At 43.6% G+C, this 15,662-nt stretch overlaps 1 long non-coding RNA gene across 3 annotated transcripts; it reads left to right on the top strand.

Annotated features, from left to right (window-relative positions):
• Nucleotides 1-912: 912 nt before the first annotated feature.
• LOC146179177 (uncharacterized) lies at nucleotides 913-15,265 on the top strand. Of its 3 annotated transcripts, none has more exons than XR_014700703.1 (3): nucleotides 913-1,022; nucleotides 7,987-8,073; nucleotides 15,037-15,265. It is a non-coding gene; the product is annotated as an uncharacterized LOC146179177 (long non-coding RNA). The 3 variants fall into 3 exon arrangements; XR_014700702.1 differs by lacking the exon at nucleotides 913-1,022 and adding an exon at nucleotides 1,412-1,797; XR_014700701.1 differs by lacking the exons at nucleotides 913-1,022; nucleotides 15,037-15,265 and adding exons at nucleotides 1,412-1,797; nucleotides 9,770-15,028.
• The last annotated feature ends 397 nt before the right edge of the window (nucleotides 15,266-15,662 follow it).

Genomic DNA, 15,662 nt, shown 5'->3' with positions numbered 1-15,662 from the left:
GCTTGCATGTTGATAGATGGAGGGGGATAGACAAGACGACGCTACGGATTTTAGGCGGAAGTAACATCACCGATCACTCCATCGTATGGTTCCCGGCACACATGGGCAGCTTAGGGGGCGGCCTGCGGAATCTCAATGAGATCGCACACGAGGCGGCGCGAGGACTCATCGACCGCGTCCCTCCGGTTTCCCCTGCTACTCCACATATCGAGTACAGAGATCAATTATTCACGTACAACGAGCTCACTAAGCACTTTTATCTATAGGCAGACGAGCATTTCCCCTCCCGCATAAGAAATTAACCCGCAGCCAATCAGTCACGTTACGCTTGCTCCAAACGAACTCGTACCCCAACCCCTGGCGCATGAAGCACATCGACCCAGACTACGACGGACAACATGTGTGTGAACGGTGCTGTGAATGCTGTGTGGTTGTGCATCGAGCGACGCCTACGCCAAGAACAAGGAACATTGGGACAAAGTGTTAAAAAGTGCTTCACATACATGATCAGCTTCGGGCTGTCCAGGAGGCCCGCGCGGCGGCGGAGAGCTTCGGGCTCTCTGTGCCGACGTGGGAGCTGCCCTCTACACCTGGCGCCTAGCCGAGTGTCCTCCACCCACTGTGGGAAATAAAGTTTTACCAAACCAAACCAATGGAGGGGAGCGGCTAACATACCATATATAATGTTGTATGTTCCATTTATCCAAAATATCTTACAGGGTTTGAGGGCATTGATTGTTTATTTGTTTTGTGGAGTTTAACGTCCCAAAGCAACTCAGGCTGGAGGGCTCTGAAAATTTCAACATGCACTGATACTGCATAGCACACTGTACCGAAAAGCGGTGCCGAGACCGCTGCACTGTGCTCAACGCATGTGGCGCTGGCTGTTACGGGGAACTCCGCAAATATGGTGTTCTGCCAAGGCACGGGGGTTAAAACAGGATATATGGTAGCAGAAGAGAATCGGAGTTATAATCAGCTAGTATATGTTTTGTGGCTTGTCTGCCGAGAATTTTCACCAGGTGAGCTGAATTGCATATTTGAGTAAGTAAGAAAGCAGCATATTGCTAATTTACAATTTGTTGACCTCGATCAGCACTCAAAATTATGAATCTTTTTCTGACAATCAGTCACTTATTATAATTATTCCTAGCTGCATTAAGCTGCACCCTTTCCCAAGTACACAAGCTGGAAAAGGAAACTTTTTTTCGAATGACACCATTACAACAGGATCAGGAAATTTCATTGGAAGCTTAATTCCTTAGACTCCCATTTGAAGTTTATAATCTACACTGCCCAAAGAACGCGGGGCCTCGGGTACCGATTCTGGCCGCTAGTAGTTTTGTTGTTGTTGTTGTTGAAAACTTTTATTGTCCAACAGAGAAGGGCCACACCGCCTGGGCCGCTCTGTCTCACCCCCCTTTTAAGAGTAGTTTTGCGGACAAATGCATCCGGATATGCCATTTACCGTCTGCAGCTCTCCGCAGTGCCGCGTTTTACCGAAACCATTCTCAGACCGTGCACTCTATTCAAATAGTCAATCCAATCCAAATCATCATGTTAAGGCGGCATTCGTTGGCATTGTTAGCATTGTCGCGTAGTTCTCATATCATTCGCGTGCTATGTCGCGTTGTTTGTATTGTTTGTCGTCGTGTAGTGTTTTCGGAAAAGAGAGGAGGCGCTGCTTTTTATGCTTTAAAAGTCATCTCTAAGCGGTGGTATGAACCGGACCACGTGGAGGCGAACTTCTAGGGGCTTCAATTTGCCAGCGACGTCATCCGAAGGGTCCGAAGCTAAGTATGCTTTTATATTTATTGATTAGGATTGAAAGCGTTTATTTCAAATCGTAGGACTAGGGAAAGCGGATGTAGGCAGTTTTCCCTAGGTAGTTGGCGTGTTGGCGGGCTTGCGTTTGGCGGGGAGCTGGCGACGAGTGCGCGCTGGTACTATACAGTGTTCTGCAACTTTATCGGAACCGTCTTGGAAAATATCTAGTAGATAAAACGGGCTTTGATAGCTTAGACGAAGCGTGGGAGACTAGACTAGTTTCTCGTGCAAGCTTTATGTCAGGTAGTGAACCCGGGTCAGAGCAAAGCTAAGGGACGAGGGTCCCGTGAAGTCCCGTGCATATGAAATAAATGAGAACGAGGAGGAGGACAGGGAAAATCACCCAGTGAGTCGCAGGAGACGGCAAACAGTAACGCGGCGACTCCACAAAGCTACAGCGATGTGCAGAGCAGTCTCCGGTAGGGCTAGCCACAATCCCAGGGCCGCGCGAGAAGGGCGACGACAGCATCATACGTGCTGATCTCGGTGATGTACTGAAAGGGACGAGTCAGAGTCTCGGGAGGCAGTAAGATAAAGACCTCTGAGAAAGTGCACGTGATTGTGTGCATATCCCGGAAGTCGAAGGGCTGTCCAGTAGGACAGAAGGGAGAGTAGTTGAGGCCAACCGGGTCATTAGGAGCATGAGCCGACGACTTCGGTACAACGCAATGGAAATTAACAGGGATGTACACGAGGGTGGCTTCCACCTATTTGCTCGAGATGGCATTCACTACAGTCGCCGGTAGGAGGCAGGATAGGGCGCCAGGCAACATCTTTTTAAGGAGACCCAGTGCCCTGAGGCCACAAGTGTGAACAAAGAAGGCCAGGAGGAGGAAGCCAGATCAGGGAATACATGAAGCCATAGGAGAAGGAATGGGTGTAAGTGCAAGAGCTAAATTAATTCAGACATAGGGTGTATTAACATGAAAGGTGGTAGGAATAGGCTAAAATTGAAGGAAGTAGAAGAGCAGCTGAGGCAGGAAAAATTTATGGTTTATAGATTTGTGGAGACGCATCTTCGGAACATGGAGCAATCACCCTGTAACCCTGACTATGCGTAGAAATGCTGCAGCAGAAAAGGAGAGGGAAATAGCGCATTCCTCCATAAAAGAACAAATTGTCGAAGAGTCAAACAGGAATGCAAGGAACATTTATGGCTAAAATGAAAAGTAGCAGGAAAGCAAACACTCCTTGGCTTTGTATACCTGTGGACAGCAGCAACCACCAAAGACAAATACAAGAAAATGGTAGAATGTATAGCAGGTGACATTAATGAGCTAGGAAAAGGGTGCGAGCTAATTGTAGTAGGGGACATGAATGTTCACATAGAAGATATGTATGGGTACACAGACTTGACAGATGCCATGCTGCTGTATATGTGTGAAAGACACGACTTAGTTGTCTGTAACAGTACTGAGAAGTGTGACGGGGTCTTAACGTGGGATGTAGGGAGTCTACACTTGACAATAGATTATGCGATAATGTCATAGAATGTACAATATTCTAAGGGTCATGAATATAGACGAACATGGCTCCAGGAGCCTAGGCAGTGATCATAAACGTATCAAGCTGAGTTTTGGAATAAAAACTAATGCAGGAACGAGGCATAATGATCAGCCAGATGGAATCTTTTATTCAAACAGAAAATGGAAATGGCAAGCAACAAAATCTGAGGATACTAAAGCACAGGGGACATACGCAAAGCTAATGGGACTGCTTGTGCTGGAGCTGGCTAAGGTGCGAGTCAGGAAAAAGAAGAGGAGATGAAAACCGAAGAGCTGGTGGGATGGGGAGGTTAAGAAGGCCATAGAGAAACATCAGGAAGCCTCCAGGGAACACAGATATTCTAAGCTTAGGGGAGAACCAGAAGCAGAAGTAGAGAGAAAATGTGATAACTGCATAAAGTGTGGAATAGAAGCATCCTATTTGATCAATGAGAAAATTAGAAGGCAAGGGTCCTAATGGTTGTCAAAAGTGAATGAAAAGGATAGAAAAGCAGCTAAGAAATTTTGGCAACATCTGAATACCCTGAGTAATACGACTAACCTAGGGCAGAGGTTTATAGTTACACTTCAAGATATCCGGCTGGAAGAGGAATAGGCAATAGAACATATAGTACTAATGATGACAGAAAAGTTTAAAGAACAAAGAAATGTCCTGCAAGGATTAGACTAAACTAGAGAGGAGAGGACTCTGCTTCAACGTTTCCTTCTTCAAGCAAAAAGAATATATCCAACAGTCATTACCAGGACTAATGTATGCAGATGATATAGTACTAATGGCTGATAACAGGATAGATTTGCAGGTGTTGATAAATATCTGTGGTAATGAGAAAGATAAATTAGGTCTGAAGTTTAGCAACAAAAATCAGCAGTTGTGATTTTTCATGACAGTGAGGGCGGCAAACATAGGGTGTAGGAGGACACACTGGAGGTAGTGGATAAGTACAAGTATCCTGGTGTGTGGATAAATTAGCCGAATATCTAATGGAGCATGAAAAATATATAGCAGCTAAAGGTAGCACGAATGCAGCCATCACGTAAAATAGGGAGGGCATTGTGCAATTAGAATAGGTATGAAGTGGTGCGAGGGATTTGGAGAGGGGTGATGGTTCCTAGTCTGACTTTTGCAATGCAGTCCTGTGTATGAGATCAGAGGTTCGAGCACGGTTGGAAATCAAGCAGGGCAGGTTGGGTAGGCTTGCATTGGGAGCACATGGAAATACATCAAATCTGGGGCCACAGGGTGAGCTGGGATGGTCTTCATTTGAGGGCAGGGAAGCTGGCAGTAAGATACCGTTCGAGCAGCGACTGAGAGAAATAGACGAAAAGCGGTGGGCCAGGAAAGTGTTCAGTTACCTCTACATGAGGAATGTTGACACAAAAGGGAAATGGCAGACAAGAAATTTGGCAAACAGATATTGGGACAGCAGTAGGGGGATTAGCCAGAAATTATCGGTTATCAAAAAAAACAGAGAGGGATCTGTGGAAAACACTGGAAATGTACAGAACATTCAAGCAGGAAATAGCCAAAGAAGACATTTACTATAATTCTAGAGGCAGCTCATTGTTCGAGGCTAGGACAGGAGTACTGCGATCTAAGACGTACCGAGTCAAGTACTAAGAGATAGACACACTGTGTGGTGCATGTGGAGACGGGGAGGAAACTGCTGAACTCTTAATAATTTTTTGTAAAGGGCTCTGCCCTAAGGTTGAGGGTGATGGGGCTGATTTAGCCAAAACATTGGTTAGCTGATTGGTGGCTGAAATTAAGGCAAGAATAGGTACAAATTATATTACTATTCATGGCTAGGCGGCGTGTGACGCTGCCACCCTGTTCAAAAGGTTCAGCCTTATCCATCCATCCATACATCCGAAACTCTTGTGTCGTACTGCGCTTAGCCCCTTGCCGGTATGCTGACACTGCATTGTTTCGGATGCATTCAGATGAAAGGGTGTGCCTAGATTATCACTTCCAAATGTGATTTTCGCTTCTCAGTGGCTTTCAGGATGTTCGATTATAATGTGCAGTTTGTTTGCACTTGTGTGGAATCTACAGTTGAGAGGCGACAGCTGCAACACACCTGTTCGCCCACGCTTACGAGTTTACCGAAACAATTCGTAAGCCAGTGCTTGGCCTCACCACAAAAAAGTTGCGAGATGAAGTGTAGTTGCATGGTGCAAATCCTTAGGCAATAGTGTGTGAAAATCGTAGTGTCAGGCTGCTGTGTTACCCGTTGAGTATATGTCATGTCATGGCAAAAATGCGAGTACAGGTTTGAAAAATGATGGGTGTTTAAGCATGGCTCAAACCAAGTTACTCGAGTGAAAACTCTGTTTAGCATGAGGCGTAGAATCTGTCTCGCTTTTCGATGGGCACCGACACTTAATTTGTAAATTGGTTTGTAGGAAAGGAAGGATGCAGTCGCAGTCCTCAGTGGGTACCTGAACCACACCGCAAAATAAAGAAAGGGGGTTTGAGGCCTAAGGTCAAGGTCGTTTGTACAACAGCCAAAGAAACCCTGAATAGTAGAGGTTATGCTCTAAGACAACATGGAAGTTGTCTGCTCTCTCATCCTATTGACTTGTTTCCTTAGGCGTGCGGAAAAAAATGCCTTCAGCCTTCTTCTGCACATCAGTTTGCATTTGCACTGTGCAATAGCAGCATACAGGAAAGTTGAAATATTTGTTAGGTTTGCTAGTTTCACTCGCAAATATTTCCATGTTGCTGCGCACAGAATCCTGCCGTTCGTGCAATATTAATTCATATTGCCCGACACATAAGCAACACTATACCTGATTATTGTCGCTGACTTTCTTCTCTGATTTGAACTATTTTGCTTTTAATGTTTTTGCATTCATTTAAATTATACGAAGCCAGTTTTATTTCTCTACACATCTCTTCTGAACAGTTATTTATGTTTTCTTTATTTCTCTTTTTCTGTCCTACTCTGTTTTGTATATATATATTTTTTTCAAAATATGCACTTCAATTAAGTATGTCATAATTTAGAGTTGATTTCCTTCTCCTTACTCTCTAATTTTGTCCTGTGATTTCATCATCTTTCTTTCCAGGCATCCTTTTTTTTTTTTCCCCGGCTGCTTATTACTTGGGTGCATTTCTGATCTGTTTCCTGTCGTGGCATGCACGCTGTTGCTGCCAACACTCCATCCTTGGCTTTACAATCACCAGTGGATGCCCTTTCGATCCTGTACTTGAGCCTGACTGTGGTGGGGGCCTCGTAGAGCCCTGCAGACCCCTATTACGCTCTGCGCAGAGGAGGGACCATGGTTTTGAGTTGAGCTTGTCTGCTTTGGGCACGCCCTTTTGCTTGCATGGGAGGCACCCATGACTGTAGTGCGGAGGTCACTCATGCCTGCTGGATCACGATTCTACGTGTCCATTTGTATTTCGTTGTGGCGTTTCCATCGGTGCCGCTAACTCTCCATCTTTGCTTTTACGAGCACCAGCGGATGACCTGCTCATTCTGTGCCTGAGCCTGACGGTGATGGGGGCGAGGGTCTCGTTGGAGGGTCTTGCAGAACCCCTACCACGCTCTGCACAGAGGAGGGCTCCGTGCTCTTGTGTTGAGCACAGTGCTTTAGACATAACTTTTTAACTTGTCTAGAGTCTCCTGTGACTGCACTCCCTCTTGCCTACTGAGCCAGTTCAGCATGGGCGCCATGCATAATGCTATGAAATGAGTTGAGGATTTTTTCTTTTTTTGACTCCTCTGTGGTATGATACTTTCTGCCTCTTATGCTGCTGTTGTCAGGCCAGTCTAACATAGTGGTGCAGTAATATTTTACATACTTTCTTCCAGTGTTTCTCTTACCAAGCTTTTTCGGGATTAATATAACCCGGTGTAATGACGGAGGTCTTTTGCATCAGACTAGGTTCTCTGGCTTTTTTTTCTTTTGTTTTGTCTAGATTATACCTTTCTTTCTTTTCCTCTCTCCCTTTTGTTTCGTTTATTGGCACTTTCTCTCATTTTTTTTTTCTGTTGCATTATTCTGCTCCTCATTACCTCTTTTTCCTTTTCTGTCTGTGGAGTTGTGGACCTACCATTACAATGACGCAGGAGACTCCCAATCTCTATTTTCCTCCCCATTTTATTTCTGTTTCATTTCTATTTGTTGTGGACTATATTGCTACTATTTTACTTTTTTCCTATGTTTTTGTGTTCTGTACATCTGTCTCTTACCGCACGTTCATCATTCTTGTATATCTGTTGTTTTGCTGCTGTTCTTTGCTTTTCCGGTTCTGTTTCCTGTTTTCGCCTTGTTTACAGGTCTGGGCACTACCTTCTGATGTTTTTTTTTTTCTTCTTCTCTAGGCTGGCATGGACCACCTTGCGACTCAGACCTAGTCTTTTTTTTTTTTTTAATTGTTATGATTATTTTTATTTCACTGTTTAAAAAAAGTTTTTTTTTTTTTTAATTTTGAGCTTTCGTTCTTTTTATCTATTTTTAATTGGCTTTAAGCCCGGCAAAGCTTTTGCTGGTTGAGCTCCCTTTAATTTCTTTTTTTTTTTAGTTGTCTGAAAAGACAAATAAAAAAAAAAATAGGCCGCTTGACATTCTCATGGATTGCAAAAGGGAAGCGCATTGTGACATTGCACCGTGCTGCGGCACTGGTAAAAATAAGTGGTGCATGCAGGGAGAAAGGTAACGAAGAATGTGAACAAGCGCCAGTGCTGCTGCCCTGTTTGATCTCCATGATGCACAAAGTATTGGCTCTTAGCTGGTGAGTATACTTGCAGCCCACGAGCACCCTGTTTCCTTATTTGCTCTGACCTCTTTGACCCTGCATAATTTTCGTTAATAGAATGGTGCCTAGGCCAGAAAGAAAGTTAAACAAAAGCCTCGCACCAAGATTGCACAGGTGTATCGCACAACCCGTGTGCTCTCCCTCTCTCGATATAGTTTTGTTTTCGCACGTTTGGTGGCGAGCACCTATGTCATTGCAGAGAAGACATGAGCAAAAACATTTACATAGCATGTAAGCACATAGAACGTAAGTAAAATTCAATACTCATGCTTCTGGTTCTGAATAGGTGTTGCTGGTTTCTTCTTGATAGGTCCCATCTCCTTACTTTGTCCATCTCCTTCCCTTGCTCTGACTGCAACTAACTGCTTGCCTACCCATTACTTACGGCTGTCGCACAGTGTCTTTAGGAAACAAATATTAGGGCAATGCTACCAGATTCTGAAAAGGCACATTGCCACGTTTTCGTGGAATAGGTACAGTAGACTGGCCTGGGTTGCAGAAGTGTCTGGGCCCTGGTCTGTGATATAAGCAAATTATTCTTGCAGAGACGTTCAAAATTGATGCGAAGTGACTCTGAAGTCTGTTACAGGAAAGAATAGACACCCAACAAATGTGCGAGGTGTCCAGTGAAGGTGCCTGGAGCCATGCGCACTAAATTATCATCAAAATACTGTCTACAAAGAGGCACGGTGGCCTCCAGTGTCCATGTAAGAATAAGACCAAAACAGATAAGGCAACAACACACATGCATGCACACTTTATGCAAAGTTGATATTCATTTTAGAAACAAATATCTAATAAGGCAGGTGGTGAGCATGAAGGGCATCTTGCCGAAAGCACCCAAACTCCACACCGAAAAATTAAACGGACGTCCCAGCTCGGGAACATACAGTGCCGTGGCAACACGCCTTGCAGGCCAACTCTATAAAACATAAAAGGAAAAAAAAAAAAAAAATCTTGAATAAGCATGCACGCATGCATCTTACAGCAGTGTTGAATTTTATTGCGGCAGCGTTAAGGGCCTCATTCTTCAAGGAATCTGGTGACGGAGTTGGCGTTGTCAGTGAAAGCTCATTGGCATGACCCTGGCAGGTGGTAGTTGGCAGGTGACATGGCCGATCCGCTGACTGGTCGTTGCATTGTGTAATGTCACAAGACCACATGACATGACCAAGGTGAGTTTGGATCCCGAGTCGGATGCGCTAGTCCTAGGCCAGGCAGGCATGGTCGTACAGCTTGGTTAAAGCAGGTTGGGAAGTTTTTCACCTATTGTAGTTGCTTACGGCTGTATGCTAGTGAGTATGTGTGAGATAATAGAGGCACAGGTTAAGGGATTAGTTATGAGGCGTTTAGCAAAGTAGATATACACAAGCTAGGAGCTACAGACAGCAGCCATTAACACTATCGTGCAATACCGTTAAACGCAAAGTTTAAGAGTCCACCAGATTATTTTTGTATTTGCCATACTTCATGCATTATATAATTCTGCTGTACATGTATCAAGTGATCAGATGACTGCTCGCTTGATGTTGATGTTTTTTCTTTTGTTTTCGTCTGATGCCTTGTTTCATGGTTCGCAATTTTGTGAGTGCTGGGAAGGGAATATGCAAAATGCTCGGGCACAAACTGTATCATGCTGCACCATGTAATGTTTCTCTTTTTTTTATTTTAGTATGAAAACACACGTCCAGCCATGCCTCTCCTGAAAGTCATCTTGTATATGATCGGTGCTCAGCCCCCTCACTGGCTGCCATAGCAACCAGATGACAAGCATGAAGTCTGTGCTTTGTGGCGGACACTAGAGGATGAAAGGAATAGAAAGCGATGTACTTCGTTTTACATTGCCATGCCTAAGATGGATGGTGTACCGGGGTCGTCATCTGCAAGCTTTGAAAGAAAGGCTCACATGGGGCAAACCACCATGTTGCTAATTAAGACAGGTCAAAATGTGCCTATGAGTTGGCCGCAAAGTTTCGTAAGCGTCAAGAAGCTCATTTCACTGAATTGCCAGAACAGAGAGAAGCCTGACTAATGGAGTGGAAGTATGACCAAGCTAGGAAGGAGAGGCAACCGATGGCACCACTGCGTGCATTGGTGGAGGCGTGGGGCGCAAAGAATGTCTTACACTGCGATGGCGCTTTGTGCTCAGACATTTTACCAGTGACTTTCCATGGCTACTCCTTTGATAGAGTACTTTGACAGGGAATCTCTGGAGAACTCGTTTGGTTTTGTGTGTAGCATGTGTGGTAGACTGGTTCATGAAGGATTTGAAGACTGTGACAGCTGCTATGCACCCATTAGCTGGCCTTTATCGATATAGGTGAGGCTAGTTTCAGTGATTACGGAGTGTATAACACTTCCTACAACAGGTTGAGATGTACCAAGATCCCATCTGCTCTACTTAGGTACTTTAAAAAACCCTACCACTCTTTTATTTTGTGCACAGTGATATAGGCCAAGGTCCTGGATTGTAGATAGTTTTCTCATGATGTAAACATGAAATGTGAACTCTGGTGATATTCTCATGATGTGAACATCAAATGTGAACTGACAACCATGTTGATGGCCGTGCTTGTTGTAGTTTGTCGCAACTGTGCAAAGCATTTCTTAGTTCTGCGCTCTCACAGTAAACCTCTTTCTTTGGATCTTCCCTAGTATCTTTGCTCATGTTTGCTAGCTGTTTCTAGTAACGAACATTTCTCATCTCAACATGACAAGCAGAGTGATGGAGATACATGTAACATTTTTCAAGTCTGCTCTACATTTGAGAATAGAAAAGGAGCTTTTCTTTTTGTCCTAATAATGTATGTATTTTATATTTTAAAAATGTTGAGTTTTTACTTGTTATGTGCATTTTTTAAAATGCAGTTTGAATATGTGATTACTATAGTTAGTGATAAGGCAAAGAAAAAGATAGGAAGCCTTTCTTCATGGGGCCTTCTACATAGGTTTTTCCTCGCGTTCCAGTTGCTGTTTCCACTGAAAAGATGCCTTGATGATTTTTTGCGGTTTCCCTATTGTTTAAGCCCATCTTCTTTTCATAATGTTTTCTTTAACGCTGAATATCCATCCTGTTTTAAGTGGGCACAGCCTTTCGCGTTCTGGCATAGTGCTCTTGTCCTTTGATGTTTAATGCTGGGAATGTTGATTTTTGAACCCACTTTGTGCACACCAAAAGCACATTAAACATAGGACTCCTCAGTCAAATTGAGTGTAATAAATCAGTGTAATAGATTCACAATCATACACTCTTTTCTCTTGCAGGTGTGTGCAGGGTAGTCCCAGCTGCAGCAAAGCCTATGAAAAAGTACCGCGTTCTAGTTTAGGAGTGTTGGGACTAGCGTTACTTAGTCTGCACATTTTTTATTATTAGGGAGACTAATTAGCTGACTTTAATTATTGCCTTGAGGGGCAAAGAGTACTCTAGAAAACAGCTGGCTGCAGTGTTTGCACCAAGATACCATTTACACAGCTTTAGTTACTAGCTTTCAAAGAAAGCTGTCATGTGACCAACTGCTTGCACATATCTTGGCTCCTGTGGGTACTCAAACTGTTATAAGGGAGACTGCTTCAAAGAAAAGTGATGTGACTTGGGACGCTGAGGTAGCACCGCTGTCTTGTGCAAGGGTTATCTTGATAAAAATATGCATCAATGGTAGCTTGATGCAAAGATTTCATTCAACTGCTTTTAAAGACAGTATGCAACCTCTAAATCAACACTTTGATTTCAGTTACAAATGAATAAAATTTGGAAACTGGAACAAAAAATACCGCAGAAAAGGTCACATGGTTCTTAAAGGGCCACTGTCCAGGGAAGGACCTTTTAGGCGAAGAAGCCCAGTGTTTCGATTAGATACCGGAGATAGCCTGTGCAAAATGCTACAGTCACACGCACGCCGCAAAGCAACGAAAATACACATCAAAGCTCTCTCATGCTCTCCTTCGGGAAGCCAGCTTCCCCGTTCCCTGCGCTGGCCCGTCGAGCTGCAGCAATGACGTATTTCCCGAAAACGACGTCCATTGGTACGTCTCGCTGTCAGAGGGTGAAAGATGGGTGTCTACCGCTCGCTGCGCGCTTTTCCCTCGCCACGGCCCGACTAAATCCAGAGGCGCGCGCTCCCTCGGCCGTTTTTTTTTTTTTTTTTCCCCCGGGCAGGCGGAGTGCCACGCCCCACCTCCCGCCAAACGCGGAGGAGGAAGGGGAATTTGTCTTGCGGAGGCTAGACGACCGGGTAGGAGAGTGAAAAACCTTTGCGAGGGAACGGAAGGAGAGAAACACGACAGAAACGGGTGATTGGGGTGGCTGTAACTGCGTTATTAGTTACTCTTTTCAAAAACATTTTGTGGCCTTGCGTTCTGGGGGCAAAGTCTCACAGTGACCGGGGAAGAAAATATTTTCGACCGGAGGGTGGACAGTGGGCCTTTAACAGCACTTGGTTTGTTTCATCTGGCTAATACTTGTTTTTTCTTGTTAAAAGCTTGGTTTCATTCATCACACCTTTGCTCTGAGCCCTGATGTTAATGTGGCTATCTTGGCACATGAATAATCGGGGAGCATGTAGAGCACTGCCTTTTGAAATGCCTTCTTTTTTTTATAATGCAAAACCTGCCTCTTGGGCTTGGTAACAATTGCCTGTGCTGTGAAATATGCAGCATTGGAGTCCACTTTTGTATATAAAAACTTGTGCCATTGTGATAAGGATAGGGCTCTTGCTCTGGTTCTTAAACAGTGTGGCAGTTCTCTGATGTTGCAGTTAATCTTTTACCTGGCCCCCATAACCAATACCTCTCCTTGATAAGATACAAGGAGCATTTAGGAGCGGCAAATAAGAATATTTACTTGTTTTCATTTTGTTAGTACAGGCATTTTTATGCATGAAAATCGTGTGAAGCTTAAATGGTGTGAATTTGTAATGTGTGCAAACATTCGCAAAGTGCAAATGTTTGCATTTTTGATGTTAATGCACTCCGTCTCGTGGCAGCTGCATTTTCACGTTTGAACTGCAAATGGTACCTGGATTGCTGTAGGAGGTCAGCGCGTGTTAAGGAACGCAAAATGCTCTAAATTAAACCAGAGCCCAGCTCTGGGGCACCTTCACGAGCACGTTTGTTGTGTTGAGATGTTAGCCATTTTAATTTATAGTTTGCATTTTATTTAAGCTTGTTTGTACTACGCAACTCTGTCTGAATGCTTCAACGATCGCTATAACTATCCGCTTTTCTTGATGTCTGAATTCATGCAATATATTTGATTTATTTAGCAAACATTGTAGTTACATATTGTGCCTTGTGTTTCTGTATGGCCTTGTGTATGAGCACACCCAGAGCACTGGGCTTAATCTTATGATTTTTTGCTGTTGCATGCCACAGTGGCTTGAGTTGTTACATTCTACTTTTTATGTTTGTGTGTGTGCATGCGTGTTTGCATGTGAAATATCTGAAGAGAAGAAATTTGACAGGTGTTGGTGCACGTCCCGAGTGCTAACAATTTGTTTTCTGTTCTTGCTTCTTTTTCAGGTTGGATGGCCTTCCTTTGACCTGTTTGATGAAGCACAAGTCTTTATTTTACTGATTTATGAATTGCTCATAGCTGAGCCATTTTTACCACCTTTCTGTCCTCATTGGAGTGCAGATCATTGAGGAGCGTCTCAGCATTAACTCACATGAGTTGCACGTTTGCAGGCCTTTGCATGCTTGTATTGTCTTCATGCTTTAAATGATCTGCTATCAAAATCTTATGTTATGTAGATTTATCTGGCGTATTTCTATACCACCCTTTCAGTAGCAGCAATTGTTGGGACATTTCCTCCCTGTTAAATTCATGCACTAATTAATTTGTCTGGCAACTAGGTGCATTTCCATGGAGGTGGTCACATATGCGAAACAACAAAAACCTTACTGATGAGCAATACAGTCGCTTTTTAGGTTTTGCATGGCTGTCGTATTTTATGGGACTTGGACATTTTTCTAACTTTGATGAATCAATTACCTGGGGTAGAATAATGTAGCGATTCCAAAATCTATTCCATGCTCTCGGTGGTGACGTCAAAATTGCGTATGAGGGGACGACTACATGAACTTGCTTCCGACATCCTGTGACATCCTGCAATGCAACCTTATTATGCACAGACTCAAATTTTAACCGGCCAATGGCAGAGGAGGCGATGGAATGGAATAGTTTTCGGATGGAATAGAATCGTTATATTATTCCACCCCTGATGAAGCATCACCATTCTTTTTATGTCTGCCTTGGTATTTTTGTAGGGGCAAGTGTTCAACAGTGTGTACGCTTTTTGAATGCGATGAGATTTGTAGCAGTGATTTGATCAAAACTATTTTCTGTTCTGCTTGCTGTTTTGTCCATAATAATTTAGTTTAGGATAGTTTGTATTATGCAGTTATCAAGTTCATGTGAATGTTAACATTAAGTCTTTCTTGTTTGTAGGACTGCTGTACCCTTTTACCTCTAACATTTTTCTTTTCGATATGCCCCTTAATTTTTGGACTTTTATGAAATGAAATTCTAACATGAAGCATTACAGGTAGTGCATGGTTTGCAGTTAATGCACTTTCCTAAGTGATCAGAAGTCACGCAGTGCCCCAAATATTCATCTTTCACTTAGCTACAGTGTCAACAGTGTCCTAAAATATCTATCTTTCTCTTAGTTATACAGAGTCAAACTTTCTTTTTATGCGATAGCCTCTTTGTGAATAGTCATGCTTGTGAGAAAAAATGTTTACCAAGTTAGAACAACAACATTTTTATTTCATGATCGAGATCTCTAATGTTGACTTGCTTATGTCCACTACATATGAGAGTGATTCAAAGTAGTGGACAGTGTAATAGTATTCTCATCATAGATTGACAACGTGAAAAGTCTGTGACCTCTAATCTGTCGCTTCCGCTTAAGTTAGATTGTGCTCTCTCCCACTGTCCAGGATCTGCTGCAACTCAGAGCATTGGTGATGTGCTATCTCTGCAAATATCGCAAGCGGGAAGCTGCCGTTTCGTGTGCCAGAAGTGCAGCTATGCCACAGATTTGTTCACCAGCTTCAAGGACCACCAAAGGACGCAATGCGGCGAGCGGCCCTTTCTGTGCAGCTTCTGCAGCCAAAGCTTTGCAAGGAAGGGCAGTCTGGAGGAGCACCTTCGCGCGCACACGGGCGAGATGCCATTCAAGTGCTCATGTTGCGACCGGAGCTTTATAACAAAACGTAATCTAGCATCACACATGCGCATCCACACTCATGAGAAGATATATAGGTGCAAACAATGCCCCATGGCTTTCTATGATGGCGCAAACCTAAAACGTCATGTGCTAACCCACATGCCTGAAAAATAGTTCATGCTCTGCTTTTTCTCAACCACGTGTGCACGCAGAGTAGATCCTTCCTAAATTCGCTGATCGGAATATTCACCTAAGGGTATTCATTTTACATTTAAGACTAAGCAGTCCTGTTGGTATTCAGTTGTCAAAGGGCCTTCTTTTAGCTAGCTGCACAACAGTAGCCCAATTTTTAACCCATAAAAATGCTGCTTCAAACATAATATTTTGTAGCCAAAT

This window comes from Amblyomma maculatum, chromosome 9 (assembly GCF_055883805.1).
Source record: "Amblyomma maculatum isolate TAMU_Amacu chromosome 9, ASM5588380v1, whole genome shotgun sequence".
In the NCBI taxonomy this organism is placed as follows: Eukaryota; Metazoa; Arthropoda; class Arachnida; order Ixodida; family Ixodidae; genus Amblyomma; species Amblyomma maculatum.
The sequence above is the reverse complement of the archived record's forward strand: the minus strand, read 5'-3'. Positions and strand labels throughout refer to the sequence as shown.